Source organism: Anomalospiza imberbis, chromosome 8, assembly GCF_031753505.1.
Source record: "Anomalospiza imberbis isolate Cuckoo-Finch-1a 21T00152 chromosome 8, ASM3175350v1, whole genome shotgun sequence".
Taxonomy (NCBI): domain Eukaryota; kingdom Metazoa; phylum Chordata; class Aves; order Passeriformes; family Viduidae; genus Anomalospiza; species Anomalospiza imberbis.
Genome location: NC_089688.1, coordinates 25,485,912 through 25,500,749, shown reverse-complemented (window position 1 = coordinate 25,500,749; position 14,838 = coordinate 25,485,912). Strand labels below are relative to the sequence as shown.

Sequence of the window (14,838 nt, the reverse complement as noted above, 5' to 3'; positions counted from 1 at the left end):
AAAAGTTCCCAGTTTAAAAGAAAAATTCCTAAGTCCAAAAGTAACAGTTTTCATTTATCATCTATATTATCTACTGAGTACTGACATTTAATATCTTCATGTTCAGCATTTGTGTTTGTGAAACCATTAGGTCCTAGAGTGCAATTCTTTCTGCCTAACTTCAGATAATTACATACCACTTGAATTCACTAACTAAGCGCTCTCCGGCATGAAGTAATTATCTAGACTTCATTGGCCGTGCCATAGACTAAGAGTTGTTCCAACAGAGGCACACAGTCCACAAGCAGGCACTGATATTGCAGAGATCTCATGTTATGCAAGGCACGTGCTGCTCTGAAACACTGACAAGCTACAGGCAATACAGAATGAACATGTAAGAAGAGATCACTTAACTATTTTACTAGCCCAGGGGGAAAAAATCCAAGTGGCAGATATAAAAACAATTCATTAAATTCTTGCAATTCACCTGCACAAAAGATAATGCCCTTTTCTATGCATCTCACAACCAGGGTTTTTTTTTTACATTGCCCAAGTCAACAACACATATTACAGACTAATTCTCAGCAGTGAGATACAACACAGTATAAAACAAGAACCTCACAGCGCCAAGCACATCCCAAGATCTGGCAACAGTGTGAGTGTAGACTAAAATATGCTGTGAGAAACCGTCACCTGGCACAAACAAGGTTTCAGAATACCAAGTGCAAGAGCTGCCATCACAACAATCATTAAGTAAAAATATATGACCAATTCCTCAAAAAATATAAAAGAATAAAATCTCAACATGTAGGGAATAGAACAGGAGGAAAAGTGAAGGAAGGAGGAACAGAGGAAAGGTAGCAGATATGTTTTATTGGGTTTGCAATCAAAATATAAATTTATTTGATTGCAAAAATGTTCATCCATGGAGACTACTATAAAGCAAACAAGCTTAATAGAAAGTAGTGTTTAACGAGTTCCATAAATTATTTTTAAAGTAATGACAAGGCTTTCTCTCCCATTCTCAGTAAGTGCTTGAAGCTAATGTGCATCTCAAAGACTGACTTCTGTATTTTACTGTTGCTGTCAAGAAAGAAAAATGAGCCCAAAAGTTAGCAAATGCACTGCACAACTCACACTTCTTGATATCAGCATGGTACTAGGGTCTCTACATCTCAGTGTTAGCATGACATGTAAATAAACAAAGCATTCCTTTATAGTACAAATCCTTTAATGGTTCATGCTGAAAGTGGAACAAAGGCAACAACAAACCCCTCGCATCCATCAGCCCACTACAAGCACCTTGCTGTATTCATGGTAATAAAGAGTTTATTGCAGTATTGAATGTACTGCACTGAAATGTATTCTGTAAAAGCTGATTTAAGCTCTCCTCCTCCTTATATGACAGTTAGATGAGCCAGGGTTGAATTGCCATGATGCATGACAAACACGCAACACTAAGCTATGGTGAAGATGAGAGGATTTTTGAATACTTTTCTAAATCATACAAGCTTATCAGTACCCACCTACAAACATATGCTTTCTTCCATATGACACAATGTGCAAAATAGCAATGGTGCAAACTTCATGTTTTATGCTTGAAAGAGAATAGCATAATTTTATCTACAGTGTATACTCCCAAAGCCTAAGGGAGAGATTTGGTGAAAGAAAATATTTCCATGGAAGAAACCTCACCTTTCTGGTAACCTTTGGTCATTTTGTAATTCTTTGGTACAAAACTGGTGCAAAGTTGACAGATGCTGGAGAAGGCCTTTGGGCTGGTTTCACTTTAAAGCTATTTCACCATCATTAAGTACCTTAAAGAGGCTCTAGCCATGAAAAAGCTTGAAGCCACTTTTAGTCCAAACAATATTTTCTTCCTAAAGCCTGGTAGGATGCCAATATGACACTTTACCTTATTTATTTTGTATCTTCTTACCAACAAGTGTATGTTATCAGTAATGTACGAAAGAGTCACAAACATTCAGTGTGATGTGTGCCAGTCACATACACAGACAGGAGAAAATTCAGACTTGGCAGATCCCATAGGAGTCTGTCTACTGACAATGCCACAGGTACCACAAAGTAAGCTTCACCTACATCTTGTGGTCAGAACCTGACCAAAATTAAACAAACATTCACACCTAAATTAATGTACATCAGCAGTCACAGATTTTTATTACATATGTGTCATCTAGTGTTCTTGAGGCAACACAGTTAATTTCAGTCCACTGTTTCCTATAATCCAGTTATTTATTGAGGTCCATCTAATTTATCACAAAGTTACATTGTGGTATAATATTCTGTTCCTGGCTGTTAAGTAAGTACATTTTTCAAAGAGTTGTATGATGACAGAGCAAATGATTGGGGTTTTTTTGCATTTCACACCAACAGCAAGTTCAACTCTGCAAGCTGAAGAGGAGGAAAATGAGACCTAAATAACTCCATGTCCCACCCCAAGGTTAAAGGCCATCTATCTGAAATGTACACGAGTACTTCTCTCAAATCCTGAGATAAGTTTTTGCCCGCATATTTGCCCACGTGTTTACCAATTTTGTGGTCTCTGTTCCTAATGAAACATACCAACTTGCCTGTACAGACCTGCAGGTCTGTGGTACCCTGGCTATTCCTGGAATGCTTTTAATACACTGAAATTGTGTTTGCCTATCTTCCTGCTCTGATCTCGTAGCCATTTTAAGCAACAGATCACAGTTGCCAGATCAGTGTTGTCACTGGTGGTTACTGTAAGCTCTCTTGGGTAAATGGTATCTACTCCTGGCAATTTGCTACTTTTTTTTTTTCTATGTTCTAAAAATCCTTTTTACCAACATTTCAATTTGAGACCAATTCTCAAAAGATGACCTACAAAGTGAAGTTTCTGCCCAAAATCTCTCAGGAAAGTCATCTTGGATAAAAATCATTTAGCTTTTTTTCCTGTGCCCTATCTTCACCATGTATTTCTTCTATAGTTCAGTCATCTATCAGCTCTCCAGTCTGTCTGGCAGGATGTTCATTCCTGATGTACTTGAAATGATTCAATTTAAAGGATTTATTGTTGGCTCTGGTATCTTTAGCAAATTGTTTCTCAGAATATCTTTTGGCCAGACTTATTATACTTTAAAATTTAATTTGTGAGTTTTTTTTTTCCCCTTTATATTTTCTTCAGCAAAAACTTCAGCTTTTGAAAGATGGTTCCTTGTTGCTAAGAGATTCCTAAACCCTGTATAAACCCCTCCTTGCCTCTTAAAAAGAAAAAGTAGCAACAACAGAAAGTTCGAAGTCTTCAGTAGATGGGTATATATTTTATCCAACTTCTATTTAATTCTTTAAAAGCCACTTTGCTACCTGCAGGCTTTGACTTCCTTATAACAAGCATTTTCATTTTTATGACTAGCAAAGGCAGAAGGCTGGCAGGGAAATTGCACTGCTCAGTCCCCCAGCTCAGACCACTGAACCTGAATCATACAAACACATTCCTGGGAGCCAGGGAAGAACAGCTTTGCTATCCCAGACACAAACGTACTGAGAGCAACACTGATGCCTTCTGAAGCCACTGCCTTCAGCAAGTTGGAGACTTGTATGCACAGGCTTTCAGGCTTTGGAAACACAAAACTGCTTCCTTCCATACCTTCATGGTAGCAAGTTGATGCCCCAAACATCAAGGAATACATTCAATGTAGTATAACCACTACTGGTATTGTGTGTTACAATGTTTCAATACTTTTTTTCGTTTTTAAGGAATACATACTCAAACACTGCAAACAGAATGCAAATGGATTTGTTTTACTGATGTTTAATTGTAATATTTGAGAAATTGACTGCTTTAGTTTATTAGAAGAATCAACTCAATCTAAACTAACAGCCTCTGTGAAGTATAAGTGGTCCATTTCCATGGAGAATAAACACATTTCATTCAGCAATTCACTCACTACTTTGTGTAGCTGCGCTACTGTAGTCCAAAAAACATGATTAAAATGAATTTAAAATGAAGATAAATACTCCAAATACTGGTATAGATAAGCTTCAAACTGAACTTCTTGACCTGAAACTCTCCTTATCTCTACCTTAAGGTGTAGACACTGGGCAATAGCAGCAACTGTCAACCACTGCAAAACTGCTCCTGAATGTGGAGCATAAAGAAATCAGACTTTCATGTTTTGTTAGTGATTGTTTTTACCCCATTCCCCTTCAACCAAGACTCCCCTGAGCCTAAGATGACACAACACAAATCACAGTTCCTAGCACTCTACGCTGATAACCAGCAGAGACTTGAGTGCTGGCAAGTCTCAGTTAGCAGGAGGAGCAGAATTAAGGGAGCATCAGCTGCAAAGAACTTGACTGTGTTTGTTTTAACCTGACACACAACAAAGCCAAGCCTTTAACTTACTTCCACATTTAACAGACTCTTTTCCATGAAGAGTCATTGGTCATTAGCAGAGAAAGCCTTCATGTTACTACAACTGAACTGTCAAGAAGTTATGCAAATCCAGCTTCAGCAGAGGTGAAACAAAAAACCTGACTTTCTAAATATCAACATTTGCTAAGGATGTTATAATTTTTGAGTACAGCTCAATAAGTGAAGGGGGGGAAAAAATCACAAACCCACAGGCTGTTGCTGAAGTTAAATTGGTATTGAGTGGGAGAGTTTCAAGATTTACAACTACTTTAGGAAAAAAAATCCAGTTTTAAAACACATATTTCTCATTCACTCTATTCAGCTGATTAATAAAGCCAAACCTGATAAAATCCAACAATCTCCACAGTAAACACACAATGGCGAGCTAATACACATCTAGCCACATTTGGGTTTTTTATGCTTTACAAAGATTCAGGAGCTTTAAGTCACCAGGGACAGATTTATTCCTAAGTCAAGGAGCAATTAAAAAAAATTAAGTACAATGTGGTAGATGTAGAGAGACACATTTAAAGCCATTTATTTAGCAGCTATAATGCTAGCAAAATAGAATGAGTTTATCTTTTGGAAAAAATATTTAATTTTAAGGTAGATCTGTTCTCTTGCAGTTATAAGCCTGATTATTTAAAATATACCAGTGTGCAATTTTGAACAGCATTTCCAGCTTAAATTCCATCATCATACAGAAAGAGCTGAAAATCTGATCGCCATGTCACAAACAACTAAAGAATTACATCAGCTCTTCTTTGCAGAGCTGTTCTTCATTAATTTATAATTAACAGGATGTGATAAAACAATCTGTATTGCTAACTTTTAACAGCCTCCTTGTGTCAGCTGGAAAAGGTTTTTGTGTGGTGAATGCCAGAGCTCCATTGCTTCTCTCCCATGCCCAGCAACTCCCTACAATTCCTTCTGGAGGTGCCCACCAAGCTCCTATGCTCCCTGCTGCAATTAGTGAATTCACATGAATGCTATCCTCTTCCTCCTCCTGCCTCCCATGAAACTCTTTATCACATGGACTGAGGAATTTGACGGGGAACGAGATACAGAAACTTATCTGCTGCCAGCAAACTGTTTCCATGAAAAGGACCTCGGAAACGGAAAACAGCAAAGAGCAATCCAACACTCTTCAACACGTTCCAGGCACTCATGGAGGAAAAAAAAGCAAAAGACAAAAGGAAAAAAAAAAAGCAGCACCAACAAATCAGTATTTTAACATAAGTGAAATAAAGCCTTTGAAAGCTGTGCTGCCTTGGAAAGCCTGAATGTTTTTTTCCTAAATCCTCAGCAGAAGTAACAGCTACAGAATTCTGTACAAACTCAGGGATTAGCAGCATGCCTGAGGAGGGATTGGGATCTTTACTTCAAGCACCCTATGCGCATTTAAAAGGTTGCAGGAATTTGGATAAGCCTTCCTTACTGCTATGGATAGCAGCAATTCTGGAAGTATCCTAAAGTGATGTTTTCCTGTTTTACTTATTAATCTTCCTCATACTCAACTTCTAAGCTACTCCAGCTTTCCATCACAGTGAGAGAAGCAGTACAAGTGCTCAAATTTAGTCTGTATATGTCAGAGAAAGTTTAGGTTTGGCTCTGTTGAGACAAGACAATCATCATTTGGTGCCAAGGTTACATAGAACCAGGTTCTATTTTGTAGCAACAATCTATGCTGAAAATTATTGTGCTTTTAAAATAATTATTAAAAACACAACCAACAACCCCACAGCTCTTTCACTTATGTACTAAAAGCAACAGGAGCTACACACAAAGCAAGTGTTTTTTCAGGAGAAAGGCAACAACTATAGAAATGTTGAACAGGATCTCCTTTTATTTTTTTCTTTTAATTCTCTTTGATTACTTTAACTTGCACAGTATATATCCCACATTTTATTTCATTTGTTATGAGTATCTGGGCAGAGCTCCAGTGCTTTGGTGAACTGGTCAGAGTGAACCGCTCAGTTCAGCACGAGCACTACCACCAGCAGGGAAAGCTGGAGAAGTGGAAGAGATACAGCACCATTGCCACATCCACACAGGACAAGGCTGAGACAGCCAAGTAAACAGGAACTGAGTTCCAGAGTGTTTCTTCATCTCAACAGGAAAGAGAAGACCAACCAATGCAGGACGTTAAATGCAAATCATCTTCACAATTAATGTGGTTACCTTTCAATCCAAACAAGAAAAACACAGATTGCAGATACAGCATGAACAAATATTACTGTCTGCAACTACAAATATTTAGTGAGAAAAAATCAAAGACTCAGACTTCTATGCAATGAAACTTCTCATATTAGGAATAAAAAAAGCTTTAAATTGATTCTCTAGAGAAAAAAGTATCAGATTACATAATTGTATGAAATGGGCATAAGCCCAAATCCGTGTTTAATTTTGTCTTTTTTATCAGATTGCAAGACAACTTCTTTTTACTGAAAACAGGCATTTAAGGCAGAAATACATTTGTGTCACATATTCTGTTTCATCATTCATGCAGACAGGACTATCTACAGTCACTGACATTTGAAGAGCCACATCTGGGCAACTTAAACGGCACCAATTAAAAAACTGACCAAAATCAGGAAGTTCACTGACAATGGGGCTCAGAGGGGACAATAAATTTACATTTAACCAGGGGACCCCAGGCTTCTAGGATGATTAAACATGGTTCCATCAGGGCTGGTAGCTGACAGAAGATGGAGAACACAGTATTGCCATGTTTGCATGAAATACTGTACATTCAGGAGTAAACACCTATTAAACACTTTCCCTTGCTTGACCCTAGGAAACATAATGCCTAAAGGGATTTTGAGGCAATGTTCATCCCAATTCCTCCTCGATGGGCTGGAAGGGTGAGAGCTGTTTGGAGAATGGAGAGGGAATGTTGAAAGATGCACTGAGCAGGGTGGGAGGAAAGCACTCAAGAGCATGCTTAAAATAGTCCCACAAACACATCTAGCCTCTCTCAAGGATTAGAAAGCCCAGGGCTCAAAACTATTAACACTACTGCAGCCTAGTTAGGAACATGACCTTCAGCAGAGCTGCTGCAGTCATCCTGGAAAACAGGGTGTGTGTGGGTGGCAGGAATGGGACACTAGAGGTTGACACTTCAGTAAGGCACAGACAAAAGGTTTAGTCAACTCTACACTGGTAACATGCAAAAATACTTTGGCAACTGTCCTGCTCTGCCCTACTATGACCTCTTCCTCAGTACTACGTGTAAGGGGATTTTAAAAGTCTAAATGAGTAATGCTACCTGCAGCTTAGAAATATGCTTAATATCAGAGAGAGAGAGACATTGAAAAAGAACTATCAACTTTACCAACTTGCTGAATCTTACAGTTCTGTGAAATGTTTTCAAAAACAGCCCAAGCAAACCCTTGGAATGTTTCAATAGTTCAAGATCTGAGCTCTCCTCACACAAACCATGTGGGACAACATGAAGAGAGTGCAGCTTTCCCAACAGCTAAGAGACAATGTTGAATTTTATTTGACCAAGTTAAATGGGCAATACAGCTACACTATCCGTATTTCAGGGAGGGATTAGGGGTTTATTACTATTTTTTAAAAGAAAAATCAATTCAGGTGATAGATTGGAAAACAGATTTATGTTAGTCTTGCATCTTACTGTATTTTTGTACAGTTTACTTTTAGATTGCTCCTTAGAGCAGGAAATAAGAAGGTCATTGTTTTACCATGCTCTCCCATCATTATAATGAGATTCATCAGATTGGACTTATTGAATAAGCTCAAAACCCCCCAGGTTATGTTCTTCTTCATCTTCAGCCTTGCCTTTCAAGCGAGCTTAACTCTTATTAAAAGGACCAGGGCTGTCCTCAGGCATACTCTGTCTTTAAAGATGAAGCCCCAACCACATTTCATGGAAAAGACCTGTCAGTCTATACCTTTGCCAAACTCCGTGGCAGGTTTAAACAATTATGCAAGACAGTAGATTTTGATTCCAGGCTCCTCTTACCGAGTCTCAAGTTCTAAAAATAATATTTTTCTTTCTGCTAGGGCACCTCCAAATAGTGATGATCCAAAGGCATTAAAGAAAAAGAAAGTTACAACTTAAAGAGCGTGACACAGATTATGAATAAAAAAAACCTTCCCATATGGAAAAGTTTTTAAAAATTGACATTTCTTTTCAATATGTGTTAATCAGAAAGACAGTAGTGAATTCTCACTGCTTCAGACAGAAAAGAATCAAACCTCTTGGGACATATTGCACGAAGGCAACTGCAAAGAAGAGAGAACAATCCTGTAGTTTCTTTTAAAATCATAGTCTGTGTTTTTTTAAATGGCTGGGAAAGTTAGCAGTTTGGAGCCAGCCACATGTTACTTATCAATGCTTCAAATGTAGGGTGAGTTAGAAAGGCCATGCCTGGTTCCTTTTGCAGTTGGGAAAAATCTCTTTTGAAGTCTTTTTGAGGGACTGATGGGGGAGAAAGTGTCAGGAAAAGGATTTGACAGGTTCTGCACAGTGAGGGGCAAAAAAAGTCAAGAGTAAAATCCCTTGTCTAAAATGAGCAAAGAGATAGAAACCTCTCCTTCAGCACTGGAGACGCCAGATAAAATGTCTAAGAGTCCCTTGTATCTTTTTTCCAGCTACACATTAATTCCTTTTTATGCCTTTTGCCAGCTTCTCATCTTACCAAGAGCCTGCAGGAGAAGCCAGTCCAACACTGTAGGGAATGCAGCCACACTGGGGCTCCATGTCTAGCAGTCTCCCAAGATCCCAGGAAAACATCTTGTACTTTAAATACTCCAAGAATCACAGAAGACCTCAGTTTCAAGGTGGAACCAATGAACTGAATGCTCTTAAAGCAAAAGTGAAGGGACCAAGAAATTACCCAGTTTCTTGAAATAAAAGGCATTATTGATGAACACATCAGTGACAACACTGTTGGTTTTGCTCTCGGACAGCAGACAGGTTTTGCTCTCCTATATTTTCAATTCTGTCCAAATAACAGATAAGAGTAGTTCTGTATCACCTGCAATGTAAGCATAACTACCACCAGCAGGTCAAGAACTGAACATACTTTGTTCTTACCAGAACCGTAAGTTGCGCTGCCCTTTCTTTTAAATTCTCATACTCTTCAAACAAAAAGAAAACGTCCATTATTTTTTCAATCAATCACAAAGACTTAATGTAACTTGTCTCTAAAAGCTGTATTTATAGTAGAAATTTGAGAAATTAATTCCATATAAACTCTACTCTCCTCTGTAGCAAACTGCTTTTGCATGTGTGGCACAAGCAACCTACACAGCTACAAGAAACTCAAACTTAGCATCAACAGGGCAGAAAGGACCAGAGTTCACTACGTCACTACTCACAGGTAACAAGTTGATGCACTCTTAGTGGAAGAAGGCAACTCAGCTCCTCTCAGTCTGAAGTGCACAGAAGTATAAAATCAGCTTTTATTACTAAAAGCCATTGTCTCTCCATTTTGATGAAGTGATAATATTTTGACTTCTTCCTTGCTTCTGCCTCATAGTGTTCCATTTGCGAGGTACATGTAGCATCTCACAGATAATACTTCACAGCAAAGAAAGGAGAAAAACTTTCTCCAACTAAGAAAAATCTTTCAAAAGAACCCTATCCAAGTGCCAGCAACAAGATTATTTTAATACAGTCTTTTTAGTTACATAACAGACATGAAAATGCAAGTTATAACACTGTCTTATTTTAATAAAGACCTGGGGAGCTGTAGAAAAGAGTGCTAGACAAAAAATACTTCAGATAAGAGATTAGGCACTCAAGTCCCCAAAATATTCCACTGTAAGAGTGTTTGCTCCTATTAAGATAAAGACCACAACACAATATATGTTATCTATACCACAGATACACTTGTAAGACATTAACAGACGTGTCTGAAAAACGTATAAAAGTCCCCAGTTCCAGCTTGTAGAATCCAGGCTGCTGTCAGGTTCTGCCATCTTCATACCACTCCTTTTGCATCTTTAGGAACTGTACATGGAGCAGTTAGCTGCTGTTAACTGCCCTGAAGAAAGTCAAAGCTGCAATCACCACACTCTCTGATGACATTTATCATCAGCTGCTGCCTGTACCCCACTGTACAAAGAGGGAATATTCACCTCACTGGGGCTGGAACTTGCAGGACACCTCAATACCCTTTTATCTATGCAGTTCTATTATATATTTACATCAAGTATTATGCAGCTTTATTCAGACTCTTGTACACACATCAAAGCTAAGGTAAAACTTCATCCCACAGAAGTATTTCGCACATTAATGAAATTATTGTGATTTTTTTTTTGTCTGTGGTTTTTAATAAAACCACTTTAAAAGTGGCAGTTCACTGATTCAGTTCCCTCTTCCCCCTTAATATTGTTGCACTAGGACACAATAAGAATTCAGGCAATAAAATGTTTTAGGTACCTTGAGTTTTTCCACAGCTCTCCTCCTCTCTAGTAATACAGTTGACCTGTAAAACAGAAAAAAGACATGTCTGACTCCTGGCAGGCTTCTCAACATTACTGGAATATACTGTATACTTAAAGCATCAACATGACATCTAGTTTCTTAAACCCCTCTTCAGAATTTTTCATTGAAATACATTTTATTTTGTTGTCATATAATGCATTTTTCATACAACAAAATCTCAAAGGGAAGTCTCATTTAAGCGTGCCTAGCTGGAAATCTCAGGTTACAATTCAGAAAATCCAGACGACCTGCTGCATTTTTAAAGTAGAGCATAACAGCCACAATCCACAACTCCTCCTGCAGCCCTGAGGAAGGTGAACTCCAGAGCAGCTGCTGTGCTGGGACAGGAGCACAGCACAGGAACACAACACCTCCCTTTGAACACTGACAGCGGCCAGTGCCCAGAGCTCTACGGAAACAACCGCCCTGCTCTGACCCTTTCCCACCACTGAGCAGGAATGGGTTTTCCTCCTGCATTCATCTTCCAACATGAAAGCAAAATGAGTGAATAAAATAGCAATTGTTTACTTCTATCATCTTTTGTCTTCACAGGCTTTGACCACAAGTTATCTTCAGTATAACATGATGAATTATTTCCATCACCTTCCTTTTTCCCTCAGCCACTCCACCAAGAAAAACCAGTTATTTTCTGGGGGACAGGGGCCAGACTCTTTCCTTTCATACATGCATACAAAACATATACTACATTTTCTTAGATCTATTGTTTAGACATTAGACATTTTATGCATTGTGAAAACACTGAGCTCAGCCTACCATAAGGCAAGGCTGGTACTTCTCACCAACTTGTTACCCCATTCGAATTCATCAGGCTGTAACAGACTCTTTCAACCATTCTCAGCTTTTCCTTTTTATTCTTTCATGACTGCACTGTAGTATCCTCAAGCATTACTGCTTAGGTTTTCTCAGCATATCACACTACAAATACTTCACCAGTTTCAACACTTCAGCAGCCTGGTTATACCATTTCCCATCAGCACTAAAAGCTGGATTATTCAATGTGCTCTATGAATTTCAGGTATAAAGAACTGACTTCCAAAAAAACCAATGTGCACAAAAATAATGCAAGTAGAATTATACAAAATTACTGGAAGATACTCAAAAGCAAAAAACAAAATTCCAAGAAACGTAAAAATAAGATGTTATTGCATCGTGTTATTGCTCAAATTGACTACTTTCCCTGAATTATTTACTTATATAAAGGCAGTGCCTTGCTCAGCAGGTTTGCATTTAGGAATGAACAATGCACTTATACGGAGTATTACAGGTATAATACGGGTAAACAGCTACAAGACTGTCAGGAATACAGATTTAGGGGAGATTGAGGGGACAGAATTCTCTACCTAGGTGCTCTTTGTGGGGCTTGGGCATATTTGCTCATTTTGTTGTCCTGCCAAGTGCTCCCTGGCAGAACACACAAAGCAATGGCAGTGACTGGGGAAAGAAGAAGAAATTCATTGGCACCAAAATGCCATGCTAGAGCGTGAGTACTCCACAGCATCAGGAATTTAAACACTCTAACGTGACTGTTTATTCTTGGCATAAGTACAGTTTATTTTTCATCTACTTCACACTGTTAGAGATAAGGGAATACTATTTTTACGCAAGCTCCTGATATGTTATTTTAAGCGTAGCCCTCACAGGCAAGAAGAGACTCTCTTCCAGGCTAGCAGCTACTGTTGCCAGAGGGCATTGACAGACCACTCTCAAACAGGAAAATTTCAGTCTCTCCAATTTTCCAGCTTCGAGTCTAGAAGCACAGGTGTGCAGAACACAGAGGTGCCCATATCTGAGGTGGTTGACACCACTTCAGTTTCCCTAGAGTGGCACAGCACTGCTCCCTCCCAGGAGGGCCAGCGTAGCCCCAGGACAGCAATGAGCTTGCTCAGCTCTGTCCCCACCCCTGGGCACTGCAGAGGCTGGAGATCCTACCGCTCTCAGTAGAAGGAGGTACTGTGGGAGAAAGCCAGAAACTGTGACACTGCAAACATAATATGCTATTGAGCAATTTTTTTTCCTGTCCTTTGTCACAAGCTCTTTGTTACAATCTCTTTCTTCTACTTCGCATCACTTCTCCCTACTGCCACTCAATGCACTTTCACAAGCTGTTCATCCCCCCCACTTCAAAATTCTCATGATTAAAACAACAACAAAAATATGTGACAATTATCAAACTACTCTTCCATTTAGTGCTATGACTTAATTCCCTCTGCTTAACTCACCAGGGTATTTCATCCCATTCTACCCATCTTGCTCATACCCCTGGAGTATGAGCAAGAAATTTTTACACAGGCACTCATCAAGAAATGTCTTCATTGCACTTTGCATTGTTTAGGTCACATTCTCAGCTCTTGTTTATCAGTTAAATGTCTCCATACCCAAAATAAAATCATATAATCAATAACAAAGGATGCAGATCATATCAAGAATGGGAAAAAGAAAATCTGAGAAGGAGTAACAGTCACACATTAAAGAACAAACTCAGAGTCAGCTCTCAGATCAGGGAAAACAACAACAATATACATTCTTGGATGAATAAATTAGGAAGAGAGATGGATTTTAACTCAAGAACTCAAGAGATGACAGCAATTAGACAGATATTGAACAAGAACAGCTTCAAATAAATTTTCAATACATCTAAATAACCGCATATGTCAGAAATCAGACACACTACACAAATCCTAAATGCAAGTACAAACTAAGTGCTAAATGTGGGCTTCAGCCTGTAGGACAAAAGAATTTGTGTGTCAGAAATACCATTTATCTTGAGAATTAAAGTACAAAAGCCACTTGGTTACTTGAGAGCTACCTCTGCCTCTCTTAGAGAAGTAATGTTTTAGAGCTGCATTCAGAAACTATGAGTAATCACAGTGATGGATAGTCCAGAAACTGTTGGGATATCCCAAAGAAACATGCCCTGGAATGAAATGATAATCTTCCTCAGCTACTCATATTATAATGGCTGATCAGTGTGCATTAGGAAAATACACTTCTGGTTTGAATCCTAACCTTGAGTATAAAAGCAAAGCTCTAGTAAATATTTAAGAGAATATTTAAGAGTTCCAAACTGAAGAGCAGGCAACTAAGTTCATTTTTTTTTTAACAAACAAAACCATCAAAAGATTGTGCAACTCTAAGAGCCCTTAAGGAAACAATTGGAAATTTTTCATAACATGGTATTTCCTTATACTGCTGACCACAGGAATGCAAACAGTTCCACCAAACAGAGATTTCTTCATTGGAAACAACTGACAATCTAACCATGCTTCCATCTTTTCCATTCTCAGCACTCAGCATACAAAACAGATGATATAATAGAATACAGAACTGTCATACCAGGGCCACAAGACATCTTTACTACAAATCAGCACCTGAGAAACTTAACAAAAATGTATTTCCTAAGGGTTACAGAGAGAATTTCTGTCTAATTATTTAGCACCTTTGAGTAACAAAAATGCGATCTTCTACTTATTTGCTGAATTTCCCCTAAATACTGTTAGCATCCCTGTCAACCTGAAACAGACCCCTATCCCCAACCATAACTCAGCATATCAGTAACAAGACACATTCCCTGACAGTAAGGCAGGTGAGGCACAAAAACATGGGCTGGTACTCAGCTGAGTTAGTGAAAGGTAAAGCAATGCTACTCTTTGTACCTTAGAAGACATCCCATGTAAATCTAATGGATAGATTTCCTCACCACCTTCTTCATTTAGGATTATTTGAGCAATGCCAACTGATACTATGAATCCCTCCAAAGGAAGCTGGAAATGTTGTGGATCTGTACAGCAACGGTTCTCAGAACTGCACAAGGAGACCAAGTATCAGAGACACTTCAAAGGAAAGGCAAAACAGGACTTACAAAGGGACTTAATTTTCCTGTCAGATAATGAACAAGTCACCATCACAGAGAAAACAATTTACACTCTGTGCGGAACTTCATGCTTTGAAGAGAGAAATATAGGATAAATGAACATAGGCAACT

At 38.6% G+C, this 14,838-nt stretch overlaps 1 protein-coding gene across 3 annotated transcripts in view; it reads right to left on the bottom strand.

Moving 5' to 3' along the window:
- The window catches only part of ADD3 (adducin 3), a 103,885-nt gene that overhangs the window by 48,108 nt on the left and 40,939 nt on the right, over positions 1–14,838 (bottom strand). For all 3 annotated transcript variants that reach the window (XM_068198016.1, XM_068198015.1, XM_068198018.1), the window contains one exon: positions 10,791–10,836. The gene's annotated coding sequence lies outside the window, so the exon portion shown is untranslated. The remainder of the gene's footprint in view (positions 1–10,790; positions 10,837–14,838) is intronic.